Source organism: Schistocerca piceifrons, chromosome 4 (genome assembly GCF_021461385.2).
Source record: "Schistocerca piceifrons isolate TAMUIC-IGC-003096 chromosome 4, iqSchPice1.1, whole genome shotgun sequence".
In the NCBI taxonomy this organism is placed as follows: domain Eukaryota; kingdom Metazoa; phylum Arthropoda; class Insecta; order Orthoptera; family Acrididae; genus Schistocerca; species Schistocerca piceifrons.
This window is the reverse complement of record NC_060141.1, coordinates 106,770,994-106,776,993: the sequence shown is the minus strand read 5'-3', so window position 1 is coordinate 106,776,993 and position 6,000 is coordinate 106,770,994.

The window sequence follows — 6,000 nt, the reverse complement described above, 5'->3', positions numbered from 1 at the left end:
ACGACAGTCGACGAGTGCCGCAAAACAGTCTTCACCAAACATCATCACTTCCAATCTTTCTTGCGCTTAGAAGCTTTCATCCGTCCTTAGTAAATTTTCATTGTCTCACGTTCCTTCATTTTCATCTGCAGCGAAATCTATATTCTAGAAGCAAGAGCACACATTTCTTGATTAGCTTACCAACCAAAACGTTAATCCCTCCAATAACAGAGAACACTGCTCGCCTCCGAGCAGCTACAAATCTTTTGCAGGTGACAAATCGCTGTCACGTGACCCTGCACAGTTGGCGTGGTACTTAAATATGCCTCGAGCATGTTGCCATTTGTACATTATACTGGGTGCATTGAGCAATAACCTGTAGACTCCCCGCTACTCCTGGATGTAACTACCAATAATTTGTTCAACGTTACTGGTCCTGTCGTACCAGTGTAACAGGTCCGCCTCTATGCATTTTCAGTTACCTCAACATATCAAGAGAAGTGAGAATGCTCTGTGTAACTTCATGAATGTGTGAAAGTCCAAATAGTTCAACAGTTATTCTAACACAGGTTGCATATGCTAAATCTCATTTGTACAATTATTACTTCTAAATTCCCTATTCACTGCACAAGGAAATATCTGGCTTAACAATACAGTTATACGGTAATATGATCTTTGTACGGCTCGATTGCTCACACATTTACTTAGAAATAACTGTTGTGGCCCTTCTGCAGGGAAGGGGAGGGTATAGCCGTGCGGAGTGGCCGCGCGGTTAGAGGCGCCATGTCATGATTTGCGCGGCTACTCCCGCCAGAGGTTCGAGTCCCCCCTCTGGCATGGGTGTGTGTTTTGTTATTAGCAAAAGTTAGTTTAAGTAGTGTGTAAGTCTAGGGACCGATGACCTCAGCAGTTTGGTCCCTTAGGAATTCCCCCACATTTGAACATTTTGAACATTTGAAGGAGAGGGTATAACCCTGCCAGTACCATTGTAATTTAGTACTCTTTTACCTAAATAACAGAAATACTTGTATCTATGTTGCCACGTATAAGCCTCTTACTACATTTAGTTTAGTTTCCAAATAAAGTACACTATGGGAGGATAGTCCTGGTAATAGGAAAAGCTGATCTATAGAGTTACCCTTTTTACAGGATTTGACCGAGTATTGTGTCTAATGGATAAATAAGTCAGACTATTCAATTCTTTTCCTATGATCTTACTCAGTGGTTATAAAGAAACGCAGTATGTATGCTGTTATATTGAAGCTAGGACAATTCAGTTCAAATTTCATTTAGTAGTTTAAAATATGTACTAACGGTCGCCAGCCTATCCAGGCAATGAAGCAGTGAATTATTGGAAAAGCAAAAATATATATTTTGCCTACTGTCTTGCCACTGTTAAATTATTTCTTCAGATAAATATTACTCAACGTAAACAATGTTGGTCGAGACAGTGGAATCATTTGACTACTGCCCCTAAAACATTCGTTGCTAAATGAGAAAAAAAACAGTAGATAACTTCAGGGAAGTTACATGAAGTTGGCCAGCGTGGTCGTATAGAAAAGCACTTTCCATAACCAAAAAACTTAAAAATACTTAGATACTAAAGCACATACTTTTTATACTGAACATTTCGCTTCAAGAAAACCTCTTTCCTGCTGGAATTTACTTCCAAAAGCTATTACTCTTTAAATTAACTCTGTATAGTCATTAAACATATTCTAGTAACTTTGCTTCACTCTGACTGAATTTTACGTAAGCAAATTTTTACTACAACACTTCGTAATAGTTAAGAAAACTTTTAAAACAAGAAAAGTTTGACTTTATTTCTCTGTAATGTACTAAAGAATTGACGTGTTTTTACTCTAACTAAAATTTTCATTACGCCTTTTGTCCGGAACCGCGCTGCTGCTACAGTCTTAGGTTCGAATCCTAGCTCGGGCATGATTGTGTGTGATGTTCGTAGGTTAGTTAGGTTTAAGTAGTTCTAAGTCTAGGGGACTGATGACCTCATATCTTAAGTCCCATAGTTCTTAGAGCCATTTGATTAAGCCTTTCTGTGAAAAGGCTAACACAACTTTTTCTTAACTATTGCTCAAGATGAAAATCTGTATGAACTCTTTAACTTTATGATACAAAATTACATTTAAATTCACTCTATTCATTTTACACTCTTCCACTACTGAGACCTAATTTCATTACTACAGGGTTTAGTCCCTCACATATATATCTCATTATTTACACAAAAACAATTTAAATGGCACTTCATAACTCTGTAAAACAGGATACTCGGATTAATGAAACAACGCGATGGAACTCTATATAGGTGGATGATATGGATGAAATAACAGGGTGAACCAGTTTCTTTAAAGTTCAACAATGATTATTCACTAATAAAAGACAGTTTAAATTAATGGTTTACGCTGCACTAAAGTAAAATACCAAAAAATTCTTCTCTGGTGGCTGTAGGCTTCGGTATGACGAACAGTTATGACGGCTGCACTACCAACAGTACGGCCTGCAAGTATCTTGTTGTATGGACTGTATTTACCTTGGCATTGTTCAGGTTTACATACAGTAGCCCAACAACTCGCAGCTCTGCCGTAAGTCGTTTGCAGTCTTCATATGAAGCATTTTTTGTATTTATGTTTTTTGCAAATCTGCAGGCCAAGCTTCTTCTGCTCCACAAGGGTGTTGCCTCACTCACTGCTGCCAACAGACTGTGTGACTTAGTTCCCCCGATTGCTGTAGGTAGCGCGCCAATTCGTCTTTACCACCTTCTTAACTCTCCAGAGCCACTTTCGTTTCAAAATATACAGCAAAATGAACCATTTTGTACACACAAGAATTTTAAATACAAAACGTCATCAGAAAATTATTTAACGTAAGGACTTAAATTACATAGTATTTGGCATACATTACCCACATACAATGCCGGGAACTTCAACCTCTTGTATAGCACACTTCACTTTACACACACAGGAAATTTTAAAGCAAAATATTATAAAAATGTAGATGAAGCATAAACAAATAATGTTGTAAGGGGAGGGGGTGAATTACACGTCGACGAAATAAATAGTGCGTTACTGGCAGTCGATTGCCTAGCAGTTTACATCTGTCACTCGTGGGTGGCCACGTAAAGGGAACACCACGAAATTCACATAAATTTTAACAGTTACTGAACGCGAGCGATTTCTCGTAACTTCGGCAAAATTAGGAACAGTTTCGAACATAATGACTCTATATCGAAAAGTCATGTGATATAAAAGTCTATTGCGTATCACGTGTGCCTGCTCACTAGAGAATTTCAATAAGATCTGAAATAACGGCTGAAAAAATCTCTAGACATTATTTTAGAATGAGATTGTAATCATGTGAATCTAGGGGAGAAAGCCGTGTGGGACACATATGGCATCATAAGCGACTTGAAATACTATCTAATGCACGTGTAACTCATCGCGAGGAACGTACGTTTCATTCCAAGTGTTTATGTAGGGTAGTCTCTGCACCACTGAAATAATGTAAACTGATGAAGGAATGTAGAGGTGATTTAACTGACCTGACTTACGTGAGACTCTTGGTTACACTACATGCCATCACTTAATAAAGAAAACTTGGTTTAAATGCAAAAGAATCTTTGATCGAGAAATATAAAATGTTGTGCAAACGTCAGTTAAATGGATATATAAAGTGTGACGTACTCCATAAGCCTATTTGAAACTACCAGAAATCATAAAGCCCACCTGGCAAAAATGATTGCCACCACAAAATCTCACTAAAAAGTACTGAGAATTAAAAAAAAAAAACGAAATACCGAAATACAACGCGAAAACACGCTGACGAATGTTCACAGCTGAGCATCGACTTACCTTCTTTGTCCCACCTTGATCAAGCCCGAAGGGAGAACGCCTCTTCTTATTCCTAATCGCCTGCGCACCCAAGCCACAGCTTCTCATTTTCTCGACGGTCAGTGTGAAAGATCTGAGCCCCGTATTTCAGGGAAAAATCTGAGTGACCCATCTGGTCAGTGATCTGTCTGCCTGCACCAAAACCAAACATTTCACTCGTACTTAAAACCACTGCAAAGTGGAGATACTTTTTAAACCTGCTCACTCGTATAAAGCTATTTATACTTCAAATAGACAGAAAGAGGATGAGATACAGATGCAGTGTAGCAGCAGATATCAGTTGCCTCCATTATTTTTACTACTTTTGCTCTCTTTTAGACAAGGAGAATTTTTTAAAGTTTCGGAAAAATAAAGGTATGCAGTTAATAATTTCTCGACACGTTTCATGGTGAAGTGATGTGTATGTCCCAGCAGGCTGTGTGGAATAAACACAGTAAGATGTATCGGCGTATAGACGTTCCTGAATTGCCTAAGGGAGCTGTCATGAATGGATGTGTCAAAGACCACGTAGTGGATGTAGAGGTCATATTTCGTCTCCTTTTAAATAAACGATACAAGACTTCGAGAGTACCCGTTAAATCCCAGTGTGTAGAAGGAACAGTTCAGCCGGGAAGTGGTTCTGTGTCGTTTCTTTTTTTTTTTTTTGGGGGGGGGGGGGGGGGTGCTCGTACTATCCCTTGGGTGAACCGTGTTGGCTCGTTCTACGTTTTTACATCCTTGCCTACTGGCGCGATCCATCTCTGTCTAGTAGTCGGGTGATGCTTCGGTCGCCTATTAGTTGAGCCTTTGATCGTAGCTCCTTGGAGCAACTTGTTGATCACATAGGTAGGCAGTCGGTCGCAGTCTCGACGAGAGACAGAGATAAGATTGACATGTGGCATACGGTACGCTGTTCACGGATCATAAGGGTGCTCTCTTGTCTAATCGGCCGGTCGTCTCTAGAGTTGAACTGGTCGGCAATACTTGGGCGTAACGTTGAAGCAGCCGATTTATCCAGAGATAAGGAGACATAGTTGCTGATGTGGGTGTTGGAGTGCTGTTCATTTTCTGGTGCCGTGTTTTCTGCACTTTCTGGATAAGGTAATCGTTACTTGATTGACGCTTGTGCTCCCTTGCTTAAGTTTTTTTTCCGCTACGCTCGTTTCCCTGTGGTTCTCCATCACTCTGAAGAGTTGAATTTATCCTTTGGTGCCCCTGTCTGAAATTATTTGGGTGCGATATTTGTGTGTTTCAGAATTTCTTTAATTACAACTTCTTCAATGTCTGACTATTTGTCAGCTGCGTCTGAAATTAAATGTCACATGTTCGAGGCCGCCACGTGTGTTAGAGACAACTGAGGTCGGCATTGAATCTTATTTGTATTGGAAATTGTAGCTTCCCAGACCGATGTAGCGACTAAAAAATTGCCTGCGGCTATGGTAGGCAAAAGCTAGCGGCCAAGCGAATCTTGGCTCATATGGATAACTGCGTTCCATATCTCTGGTGATTTGCCCATTTCAGGAAAATTAATATTTATTGTTTCAAATATAATTGCTGTTGTTTGAACGGTAGCCCTCAAAATTTGCCTGTTACCTTTTAAACCACTTAAGCTAATGTGTCTGAGGGCCGTGTCATTTTCTGGTTATTACATTAACTTGTTATACTTTATCGTGAGATTAACCGGTTGAGCCTTTTAGTAATTCTTATTGAAAAATTATTGTTGTCACACGTAAGGCGTGGTTGGGGCATGGGGCTACGCTCACATCAAGATTCTTCTCTTGGTCTAAGCATTTTCATATGTGCTATGATTATTACGTGTGATTTACATATTTGCTTGTTTTCTCTCGGCCTTCCGAGCTGTTAGTAGCGTTTGGAGGCGCTGCTCCGCGATGTTATTTGTTATCCGCCGGTTCACCGGGCGTAGAATGTCTATATGGGCTGGGTATGTGCTAGCGGGCGGCGCGCAGCTTCCCGTCTCACCGTAAGTCCCTGAGACGTTACGGCCTCCTGGCTTCCTGAAGCATCCCTCATAAGTTGGGTCTCTATCTCGTAGCAATCGGGAGTTAATTTACTGAGTAGTGCCCTTTACTGTAAACCACCTTATTCACATTTGGCCTGCCGTACCTGTCCGTTACAT